This window comes from Stigmatopora argus, chromosome 9, assembly GCF_051989625.1.
Source record: "Stigmatopora argus isolate UIUO_Sarg chromosome 9, RoL_Sarg_1.0, whole genome shotgun sequence".
NCBI classification, from domain to species: Eukaryota; Metazoa; Chordata; class Actinopteri; order Syngnathiformes; family Syngnathidae; genus Stigmatopora; species Stigmatopora argus.
Genome location: NC_135395.1, coordinates 11,626,176 through 11,638,708, shown reverse-complemented (window position 1 = coordinate 11,638,708; position 12,533 = coordinate 11,626,176). Strand labels below are relative to the sequence as shown.

At 41.4% G+C, this 12,533-nt stretch overlaps 1 long non-coding RNA gene across 1 annotated transcript in view; it reads right to left on the bottom strand.

Annotated features, from left to right (window-relative positions):
* Positions 1–3,483: 3,483 nt before the first annotated feature.
* Positions 3,484–12,533, bottom strand: part of LOC144082003 (uncharacterized) — a 33,391-nt gene continuing 24,341 nt past the window's right edge. Inside the window, exon 3 of the long non-coding RNA XR_013303106.1 lies at positions 3,484–3,596. This is a non-coding gene — a long non-coding RNA (uncharacterized LOC144082003). The remainder of the gene's footprint in view (positions 3,597–12,533) is intronic.

Genomic DNA, 12,533 nt, shown 5'->3' with positions numbered 1-12,533 from the left:
TTGGATGGTAAATAGGAACTGTAAAATATTGTCCTTTGGGGTGCGATTGGCACCATATAAATGGAGTTTATTAAGATTTAAGAATTAAATCAAGCAATCATTTGCCCTCGTAGTCAAAATGGATTTGGCATCTAGCATCGTCTATGGCAGTCAATAAGTTAAATGCTCTGGGAATGTTAAAAAAATATCATAATTTGTGCTTGAAATGTGTCAAAAAGTCATTTGGGTGTCTCCAAAAATAATAATTTGATTGTTGTAATCCTTCGCAATTCTCAGCACATATTCCTGATTAGATTTCATTCCGTCTTTAGTCTCTGTTTTAATGATTTCAGGCTCTCCACTTGGAACTTGCTTGAAATCTCAATGGCTACTTGAACCAGTACTTGCCCACATTATTTTTAGTATGAAAAATTTCAAGAATTCAAAGGACGAGGGGGAAACAGCTTTGACCCACTAGACCAAGGGTGTCAAACTCGGGTTGGTTTGCGGGCCACATTAACGTCAACTTGATTTCATGTGGGCCGGACCATTTTAGATATATTTAGATTTTTTTTATATAAATGGATTAAAAGTACTGGATTAAAAGCCCTGAATATTCAGTTTTTATAGATCTAAAACAATGTTTATTTTAGCTTTTTTATATATTTTTAGATTTTACAAAATGATTTTTGAACTAAAAACACAGAAAAAATGGATTAAAAATTACAATTATTCATTTAAAAGGGGGAAAATCAGGAAATTTAATATACATCTATACTCTTCATTTTAATTTGATCCTAAAACAGAAAGTCAGCACTCATGATTTACTTTCCTGGGCCACACAAAATGATGCGGCGGGCCAGATTTAGCCCCCGGGCCGCCACTTTGACACGTGCACTAGACTGAACCTCACAATCAAACGAAATGTAGGGACTCCAAGCGAGCCCACTGGACGATTGGATGCATCCAGCTCCTTTGTTAGCACAGCTTATAGCAACTATGATCAATTTACTTCCAAAAAAACGTCACGGTCCATATGCATCTCCTCAGATGTCCTGGATGGGTCCGCGTGAACTCAAAAGATCAGGCATACTTTTCCACGAATGCAAGGTGTGCATTATGCAACCCAAGCCCAGGCTGTACTTTTCAAAAGCATTTGGGAATGTGAATGCCTCCACTCGCAAAGGCCTGGCCTGCATTTTTATAATTCCACTTTTCATACCTAAAAGCAGCCTGATGTTATTTCTCAACATAAAGGAATGTGTGACATGCCAGAAGTCCGATTTTTATACCGTTACCTCTCAACACATTGGCTGCCATTGACGGAGCTAGACGTTAATGACACTGAAACATAAGCACTCACGGCCTGTCGGTGTATATAAATTGGACGCCTAGTACATTAAAAATGTTCATCCTATTAAGACTCCCATTTTTCGTGTCAAAGCAGTGGAATTTTTTTTAAACGAAGCATATAATAAGTTGAAGGTAAAAACGTTTTTAGTCACCCGGGTATAAGTTGTACTAGCCAAAGAATGTATGATGAAAGGGAAAAAACAATCAAGTCGCACTAGAGTAAGTTGCTTTTTAAAAATCTATCAGAAACCGAGAACAAACATTATATGTTAAAGTATTTGTAAAATCGGGAACAGCAGACAAAATAGGCACCTGTTTTGTAACATATTAAGTTTTTTGGATAACAATAGCCTAAAAAAACAACATAAGTTGTTGGGGCTCAGCGTGGAAAAAAAAGAGATATATAAGTCGCAGGCCCAGCCAAACTATGAAAAAATGTGACATATAGTCTGGAAAATATGGTAATATAAGTACTCGTACTTTTTAGAGGGTTAAAGGTGTAAACTTTTGAATAGCTGTCGACTGTACAGAGTGATCACTGACCGCAAAGTATTAATATACGTAAAGTCGACATCCCTTTTGTTGTTTGCTTAAAGTTTAATGCACTTTCTTTCTTTTTTCTTTTTTAAACACATCTGTGCATTTAGTCTTGGAAAAACTGGCTGCATAACAACAGGTGTTGTCAACATGTGTTCACACCAGCATATTATAATTGTGTGGTCAGTACTGTAACGCTGCTAAGTGTTGTTATGGTGACGCGGCAGACTGGAACGCAGCTCGCCGCTTTTGCCCTTCAAACTGGGGAGCACAGATGTGAGGCGTGGGGAGGAGAGGGGGGTGCCGCAGCCTATCCTTTTTGAATTGACTGCCAAATTTACACTTTGGCGGCCTCCAGTGGCAGTGACGTCTTTGTCTTTGAATTTGTCCAGACAGTGGACGGGCCGCTGGCCCAACAGCCATTTGTTCGGAATTTTAGTAGCGTTGTAACCATCTCCAATTTTTGAATTCAAGTCCGAGTCACTCAATTTAGAGGATCTGTCCCTAGCGAGTCTCGATACCGCGGAAATATATTAGGGAGGAAAATAATCGGATTCAATTTGATGTAAACTATGCCAACAATTTAGCCATGTGTAAAAGGTATTACTGCTACAGTGGGTTAAAAAAAAGACAAATCCTTTCTTTGCAAGCCAGTTGTGCAGCAGAAAATAAGATTGCAAAGAAATTGCATTATAATATTTGGTTTTACATAATAAACTTAGCTAATTTGCTAAATGGAGTTATGATTTTGGTGGTGATATTCATGATTGTTTTGTTGGAAATTTTCCTCTTTGAGCTGCAGTTTGTTACAGTGCAGCAATTATGAATAAGTAGTATAAAATGCTGAAAATGTCATAATTCAACCTGATTTCTAATCACGTGATCAGATTCAGGACAGCCCTAATTTTTATTTTGTATTGACAAATCTACTTTCAGCATCATAAAACCTCGAACACCTGCGCAAACATGGATTAAAAAAGGTCATTTTCCCTGCACACCTCCACGATACGTATTTCCATCTACAAAGGAAAAAAAAAAACACTGCATTTCTATCCTTTTGTCTCGATTTACAGCCCTGTGCACGGCGAAGCTTGAAGTGTCACACTTGAAACTAACAACTGTGGTCTACAACCTCCCAGCTTCCCTTCCCATCCCTCCCGTGTCGATTGTTTTGACCTTTGCTTGGAGGAAATAAGGCCGCCAGCGCTTGATGTGACAGGCAGGCACATCACCTGGATACCAGCAAAAATAAACTCGCAAGAGAGAGAAAGGGGGGGGAAACATTTCAGGCTCTCACACAGGCTTTCAAAACAGAACAATAGTTTTGCCCCGAGGGGAAAAAAGTGATCACGCTGGTATGTTTACATTAGCGCGAAGGGAAGCTGTCATTGCCATCGCCTGCCATTTTCTTCTGTTTTAGACTGCATCCAAGTAACTCCCTCAATATTTTAAGACAAAAATACTAAATACTTCACCCATAAAATGCATGCAATACACTAAGTAGTGAAAGCTGTGGTCGGCAGCAGCTTGTGTTTATGCTATACTAACCCTAATGTTGACAATGATGCAGGACACGTATGTTTCAATTATTAGTATAAGCGTATGAAATTACTCACAGATATTTTGGGAGGATTTGCAGAGATTTCACTGGAACGCGCCAAGAATGCCGTCTCATAATGGAGTTGAGGGCCTTCCTGTAGTGCTGTGCTGTTGTTGTCTTGTTGCATCTGTAGACAATTATGAGGCAGCATATATAACTACATGGTTCATTAAGCTTTATGTTATTCATCCAAATATAATTTATTTGTTTGAAAACGGAGGCCAGTTTAGCTAAAAACAGTTGTCAGATCGAAAATAAAACCATGTTTTCCTCAGTTTGTTGCCCAATAGCGTATTTTTGGGACTATAAGTCTCACCTGAGGATAAGTGAAGCTTTTAGGAGGCCATTTTTTTTTCAAAATCAGGAACCAAGAACAAAGATGTGTTAAAGTAACAATTGTAAAATGGAAAAAAAATAGGCATCTGTTAACAGAGCAGTTTTTTTCTTCAGATAACTATAACCCTAATAAACAACATAACAGGCTATCGTGTTCAGAGAGAAAAAAAATACATAAGTCACACTTGAATATTAGTCGCAGGCCCAGCCAAACTATTAAAAAAGTGTGACTTATAGTCCGGGAAACATGGAATTATTATTATTATTATTATGGAATTACTGAAAAAGTATCATCCAAGATTGAGATTTTTTTTCAACAATGCGATTAGTCTTTTTTTTTTAAATTATTATTTCTATTGACAACACTAATACCCAAAGTATTTTTTTGTAAATCAGACTAAAACAATGTGCTCTTGCAAACATTGAAGTTATTTACTAATATTGGGGATACCATTGCTTAGCAGGGTGCGAGATTTGGGGAAACATCAGAGAAACGACATGTGGGCGTATATAGGTGGTTTTGTGGGGGTGCGCGGGGAGACTTATTCATCCCATTTTCCCGTAAGTATGAAAAAACAAATCCCAGCCCAGTAAAACACAGCCCAGCAATGGGACGCACTCTTGCTTATTAATACAGAAGAAGGAGGCACGCTCACTTCGACAAGCGCCAACATGCGAGCGAGCGCATTACCTCGCCGCCTGCTATGGCAAAGATGTGAGCCGCATTCCTCGCAGCACAATCTTGCAGCTTTTCCACCTCTTGCTTTAGAACTTTTTTGAGGGTGACTCAACGTTGTGGAAAGGGGGGGGGGGGGGGGAGTGGAGGAGGTGTGCGTGTCTTTACGAACAAGTCTGCAAAAGCAGGTTACAACTGCCAGCGCGTCATGTTCATTTTTGAGAAATGAGCAGTTGTGCTTAACTCATCGGCTGACGTTGACGGCGATGAACGTTCAATTTGTTTGATCTGGGCGGGGCTGGCAGCGAATGAATGCTGCCGGCCCCTCCCACTTCAAATGGATCGGACGTCCATCGCCATCAATGGTAATGAAACACGTTCATTCACTGGCAAGTTACTGTTAATCACTTGTTAGTATGCTAAATGCGAACACCATCTGAAGCCAAGCATCATGTGAGCCACAACAAAAATCCACAGATTTATGTTGGGGTCGTGAAAGAATAAAAATACCCAAAATGTGAACTTATATTCTCATATTAATTACGTCAGGCCGCCATAAAAAAAGAGCACTTGTCGCCCTTTCCAAGAAGAGGACAGACATCCAATCGTGTCGTCCAATCCTCTTTGTGCTATGAATTTGAATCAGTTCACAAGGTTGGTCCACGTTTACTCCAACGATGTGCATTTTCAGCTGACATTCATTCCAAAACCACAACAGCCTGAACATTTAGTCACACGCCTCATACTATAGAGCCTGCAGTTTATTCAGTGCAAATCACTCACTGTTTTCATAAAGCACCAAAACACTGGTTGTGCTGGTTTTGTCAAGACAAGATGATTAGTCTATTACGCCTGGAAGGCACTCCCATTTAATTTCCATTCAAATCTAGGTCTAGCGTCCAAAACACAGCTTCACTTCAAGCAAAAGCATATTTGTCTCGTCTCAGTTTCCAAAGTCGCTCGGGGCGCTACTTTTACCAGATATTTGAAAGACATAGCTCACTCCGAGCAGTCCGGCGCAACAAGGTAATTTGTCAGTCGCAAACTTCAAAAAGCTGAAATCTGTAATGAGTTGAAGCCCCCGAGCTCTGTGGAGAGCTTGTGCTCGTTGCATGTGGTCCCCCTTGATTGGAGCCATGCTCTTAAGTTGATTAAGCTTACTTTTACACACTCCAAATTGCTATTTAGTCAGATTGGGCAGATGGGCGTCATTCAGATGCAAGCATGGACTAATGATGTTGCTGTATGAACTCGAAAAGTATTAAGAAGGGGGGGGACGATGCAAATAGTTTAAGGTGTTTGTCTGAAATTAAATTCTGTTACACTTGGCAGTGTTTACTGCCATGATTTTAAGTCATCATGATTATATAAGTGTAATGAGATTTACAGCTTCACCATAAAGTGCATAAATATATAATCAATAAATAATAATAAATAATCAATAAATAAGTAATAAATAAATAAATAATTAGTCGACATAATAAGTACATATACGTAAATACAGTTACAATAAAGACGACAGACATGCTGTATATTACTTTTTTCCCCATCTAAAATATCACTCCACTGATACTGTATTGTTATCGATACAGCAAAAAAAAATGCCATCATTAATAAAGGTGCGTACTAAGAACTCAAATGCCTATGCTGTGCAATATTTACTTTTTAAGATCTCTTTTCTAACCGCTGGTCTCGTGGGAGGGCTCGTTCATTCGCTGCCAACCCAAATGGATTGGACATCAAAGGCACTCAACGAGTTAAAAAATAACATTTGTTCTTCCTCCGGCCAAAAATGCACCCTCCCACATGTTGAATGATGTACGTATTTTGGCAAAGAAATGCGCTTTATTGAAGCATCTCGTCTTTTTCCCCCCCGAGAATTTGGAGATACCAGCCAAGCTTCACATTGTACATCTGGAGTGGCACATTTTCCCAAATAACATCTGCTGCAAAAAAAAGCCAGACAGGTAGTTAGTCTCCTGGTCATGGATGGATTTTCTTTCTCCCTCTTTCTCTTTTTCTACCTTGCGTTTCTTTTCTTTCACTTCTCTTTTTTTTTTCTTCTTCCCCTATTCTAAAACGCCCCAGGCTAGTATTTCACTGATTACAGAGTCCCTCCATTTGAATGGTCGTTTGTGTATTGTCAGAACAAAGGGGGCGAGCGGTCTCTGAAGAGGTGCTAGACAGGGGAATGGATTGGGCTCGGCGATTAGGATGAGTGGAAGTGCAGGTTCGGGCTAGCTTACGCCAGGAGAGGCGGCTCAAGGAGGGGAATCCACTCCAACCACTCTGGAACATTTTCTTAACCCAAAAGGTCCAATGGCAGTGCCGCACATCAAGTGCTTTTTTTTCCCCTCTGACCATTATCGCAATTCTGCGCCTTGACCATTCCTTTTACATTCTCAGGCTACAAAGCCCTGGTTGGAGGGCAGGTCTCATCATCTTGCAGGTCCTTCATAATTTCACATATTAAAACCTAATCACCTGTTTAAAAAAAAAATCTCGAACTGTGTTTATACGTTCAACAACGGCCGTCTCAAAGCCGCTTTAGGGGGCCTGGTCTTGAATTTTTTTAATCAGACAGAGAATTTGAAGCCTAGGGATTTATACTCAAGACTACAACAGCGCGGATCATCTCCTTGGCCTTTGAATGATCTGGCATTTCTCCTTATTTTCGTTCATTGACGTGAACACCGATAAGGTGGTGAAATAGGGGGGTGACGACATAGTGGGATACTAATAGGTTATCGCAGTGGCTGGCCGTCAGGGGCATCAAGGCCTTCTCTGCTGGCCTAAGAAATATCTTAATCATATATTATATTTTGTCTATCAATACTTATTAAATAATTCCAAATTGTCTGTTAGTTTCCTTTCATTGCTTTTCCCCCTGGTTGCACTGCTTCCAGATGTGTGTTTTCATATTGAAGCATTTAACCAATCACATTTCAGCCATTATTTGTTGCCAGGGTCAGAAATCTGCCTCAAAGCCTTCACAATCAGTTCTGCGGGCTCTGCTGCATTAAACAAGCGTCGCTAAGACTGTTGCTTTAACCAATCAGGTTTTGAGTTGGCACCACCACAATGTATTGTCGCAGGCATATGGATACGTCATCGCTTTCACCAACTATGATTAGCTACCAAACTGTATCTGGAGCTAGCTGCACAAGCAAATATATTGTTGTGTTGATTTAAAGCCATTTTCAAGACGGACTATGCCAGAAATACGACAGGACAGGCTCGACTTTCAGCATTAGCTTCGATGGCGATAGAAAAGTATGAAGAAAGAAAGGAGGATGGATATTGTGTACAGTTAAAAAGGATTTTTGGTGAGTAAAATATGGCTATATTCCTAAATAATATTTCAATTGTGGGCCCGGTTGTGATAAGCTCGGACCGCTACTGGGTTATCGTTATGCTCCCACTAAGAATCGAAAGATTGTTTTAAAAAGGTATACAGGGAGTCCTCAGGTCACGAGATAATGTGATGATGAATTGTCAAACCCGAAAGAATAACAGTGTATTTTCGCTAGAGCTGGCGCTAATGAAAACTTCTTGATGTTAAACGCAATGACTTTCCAGGTTGAAAGCAATCCAATCCTTTACCTTCACAGGCAAACGCCAACAGACCCAGCTGCACCTGATGACACGGCACTCAGACACACAATAAGCAGATGAACATTAGCGTGACAGGCATCGGCTTTGAACACTCACTTAGTACTTCTCGCCCACAACATGAAGGCGGCGACTCACAATCAAAGTCCTCATCAAATTACGAGGGTGTGTTGGGGTCACACGCTCGGTGGGCTTCCGCATCCTTTTGATTCTGAGGCATCACCTTTTCAAAGCTGTTTTCCAGCCCATTTTTAATTGACTCTGGGCCTTTGTGCCGTTAATGAGGCTTGTAAACCACCATCCATCAAGCCATTGAGGAGGAATACTACAGCGGGGCACCGAGGTGTTGTTTTTAGAGTTTGTCAAATAATCGCACTTTTTCTAAAAGCCAGGCCTACGATTCTTTGCCGGCTTGTTCGGCTCTCGTAACAATTTTACGCCACGTCGCAAAAAAAAAGCCGCAACCCCTCATTTGCTAACACCTCTCAGAAAAACAAAAAACAGTTATGGGCCTTGCTCAGTTCACGGACACTTGTGTCATTTTTACTTCCCCCCCAAAAACAATGGGAGGAAGTCCAAAGTAGAAACACTTTGTTACAAAACTACTATTTTGTGTAAGTTGCGAATAAGAATACTGCATATTGAATTCTTACTGTCCGAGGAAATAAGAGTACTCCTATTTTTACTTTTTTTTCCCCCTTCGTCTGGTTTCCTAGGCGTATAAGTACTTCAACTTCAGAATCGAGCGTGATTTCTTTTGCCACCATTGCCAAATACATTCACCAACAATCCACCGGGGCCTGTTATGTCATTGCAATATTGTTTCACGACCATCCGAGAACAAGACACGAGATGTTTGCTCGTCCAAGGGTGGTGACATTTACAGTATCTGTCAAATAGGCGCCAAAAATGTCTGTGGGACAATTGTTGCTGTGTGACACATTTTGGCTGCTTCTATGCATTAGGCAATGTCTTAACAATCTCAGTGAAGGGAAAGTGTTTAGCGTGGTCGTCAAAATGGATGTTTGAAGTCAAACTTGATTCTTAACTGGACTGCGACTTGATTTAATACACATGAAGGCAATGCTAAAGCAATTACTGCTGCTTTGGTTATTCACTTTAGGAACATCTCCCATTGAATGCAAATTGGTTAACAGTCACTTTTCACGACAGTGTCTCCAAATGGTTTAGTGAAAATCTCCTGATTAGCAAACAGAATCAGTTCTTCCCCAATTTCTAAAGACCTCTTAGCCGTTTAGGTAGACGCATTCAGCTCTAGTAAACATTTTAATAGTGGTTTCTGTCTACCACCACAATCAAAAGGTACTGGGATGCATCTTTTAATTTGTGCTTTGTCTCAAGGTAGTGATGTGGTTTGACGTCTAAGATACAGCAGACAACGAACGCCGTTCTTGAGCCTGGTTTCGCTAACATCCTAATTCACAAACACTAAAATGCGTATTCACACCATCCCGTGCTGTTAGCAGCAGGTGCAAAATGAGTTGAGACTAAGCACTTGAAAAGATGGGTTTGGGCTTCAGGCAGATTCTTCTACGGCCACTGATGAAAATACCATATTCCTTAGAGCGAGGCATTTGCGCATAATGATGGAAAGTCTATCTGAAGGGTTGTATCGAATTTTATTGAGCAGATGTTTCAGAATGAATTGGAGCATCTAGACGTATAAGCCTGTCACAAACTTCACACGTCCAGCAATAAGATTTTGTCTAGGGTGAAGCTTTTAATTTTCACTTTTCACTCCCCCTTAGCGTCCCCTCGCACCCTTCAAGGGCGAAACCTAAATGGGCCCTAATGACTCCGTGCAAACAACGTGTGACGGAGGACAAATTACCGAAACACTGCCCCCCCGACCACCACCACCTCTTCTCCTTCAGGTAATAGTTGAAAGGTCGGCAAGGTAGCCGGCGAGCGGCGTGCCCCCTCTGGCTCCTCTCTCAGGCACCCCGGAGGTGTCCCGACCCTGCCGCTGGTGCTCAGTAGCCCACAGGAGCGCATGGCTGGTGGTGTGAAAAGGGAAGTCAGGGTGGGTAGGGGGTGGGGGCGTTGGGCTAATGGGGTGAGGCTGATTCCGGCAACATCAGAGGAAGAAGGCCGTCCCGTTTGGGGCTTCACACGTCGGTGGCTTTTCCTTAAAGGTTTCTGGGTGGCTTGTCCGAATCGCCTCACCTTGGGAGTTGAATGGGACCCCCCCCACCCCTTAACCCCCTTTTCCCTTGCCGCCCCTCCTTTCCTTTCAGTCAATATGTCCGTGTCAGAGATGAAAGTGCGAAGTGGGAGGGACGCAGAGGGGGTCCTGACACTAATGTACTACATTGGGCTTCACTTACTGATCTGCCAAGTTCTTTTGTCAGCCTTTAAATGCCTGCTCGGGGGCCCTTTGAACCCACCGAGTGTTCTGACCCGCTCGTACGCACACCCGCGTTCGGGCGCCTCCTCCCCGGGCTTCAATGAGACGTTTTCGCTACCATTCCCACAGTCTCTGTCGCCGTGGACAGACACGCATTGCTGCACGAGCGAGGTTCAAATTCAAAAGCTTGAAAGGCAAAAAAAAATAACAAGCCCGACGCCCCTTTTTCGCAGCACCCGGGACGTTTTGTTTCCACCAAAAAGTAGAAATGTGGATGACGCACACATTCGCAATGTGGAGTGGGAAAGAACTTTCATTTGTCGCAGCTGCAAAACTACTCATACTAGTTAGTGGTTACGTAGACGTAGAGATACTGGTGAAAAAATGAAAATTAGATTCAAGTCCTGTTTAGTAACATCCCAGGTAAACCTTTATCTTGCTTTACTGTTTTTCTCCACTCTTCTGAGCTAATCTCAGCAGGAGGACTTTATCCCAAATTTTGATTGGACCCCGCTGCCTAACTCCCTGCCATCCGGACACTCTGTAAAACATTTCTCAGTATTTCCATGTGTCCATTTGCCATACAAATGTTGACCTCTATGCTGTTTAGATTTAGCAATCAATCAGAAATTAACGGAAATCATTTTTGTTCGTGATCATGTACAAAAACATCAAAGAAAGAGATAAGTAAGCATTTTTCTGAGGACTATAAGCTAACAAAAACAACACAACAGGCTGTCGGTGGGAAAAAAAAGTCACACTTGAGTATTATTTGCAAACCAAGCCAAACTATGAAAGAAATGCCATTTGTAGTCCGGTAAATTAATTTAATTGTAATGCCATTGCATTGACTTTTATTGGACGTCACACTTACCAAGTTGGCATTCGAGCTATTCTCTGTTGTGAATTTAAATGAGTTTGTCACTAATGGACGTCCAATCCATTTGAAGTGGGAGGGTGGCAGCGAATGATTATACAGTGTGTGACCAATGACTAGTGAGTTTAATATTAAAGGAACAAAAAAAGTACATTATTTCAAAAATGCGGTATCGCCACCTTATCTGTAGTCATCGCAATCAGGAGCTAAAAAAATGTATAAGTGCAATACTGCTATAAATATGAGTCAAATCTTGAACCATTTTTGTTAATGTCTATCTATTGTGGTTTGACTGACATGTTTGATTATGAAACTGCATTTAACAAACGACTGCTTGCTGCCATAATTGTAGGCATTAGTAACCACACACAATTCCACACTTCCCTTTCAGCCACCATCAAATTGCAGCAGTCAAAAATGAAGTGTCTTCAAAATATGAGTAAAATTATGTCATATCATTAATTATGTCCATGCAGCTGTCTCGGTGCGTCTATCTCAAAACATCCCTTTGAAATGGCCACATGGGAAGTGATGTATGTAATCATTTAGGATGATTTTGAATATGAATAGGGCAGGAATGCCGAGGATCCAGTTTTAACGGGACAATAAAGGCCAACCACAAAGCTTTTTTTTTTTAATGGCAGCATGGGATGTGCTGCGGGCTCATTTCTAGCGCTGCCAGCTCTGAAGCGCTTGTAAACACATTCACACCCCTCATTCATTGAAATGGCGGATACGTTATAGCACATTATTGAACTAGAGAAAGAAAAGGGAGGGCTGCATTTGAATGCTGTCTGGCAAAGGTGCAAGCCAATCCACAAAGCGGCCAGCCTTTAAAAAGCGCAGGCAGACGAGAGGAGTTTCTGTCGGGCAAACGGGACGCAATGCGATCGTGGCGTACATCTGAGCCATTACATTGGTTATCACTAATAGGCCATTCATTTTTTTTAAACCCGTTCCATTGACAGCGCTAAACGTCTGATCCATTTTGACTGTGAAAATGGATTAGACGTCTGTAGCTGTCAATGACACCGAGACACGAGCATTCTAGGCAGCATTAATGATTTAAGTGAATTGGGCGTCTGTCACCTGTCCATGGCAAGCAATGAGTTATATACTAAGAAAATAAAATAGTATTATTTGGTGTGAATTTCAGTGTTTATTCATTCATCAAATGATGTATAATTGTAAGACT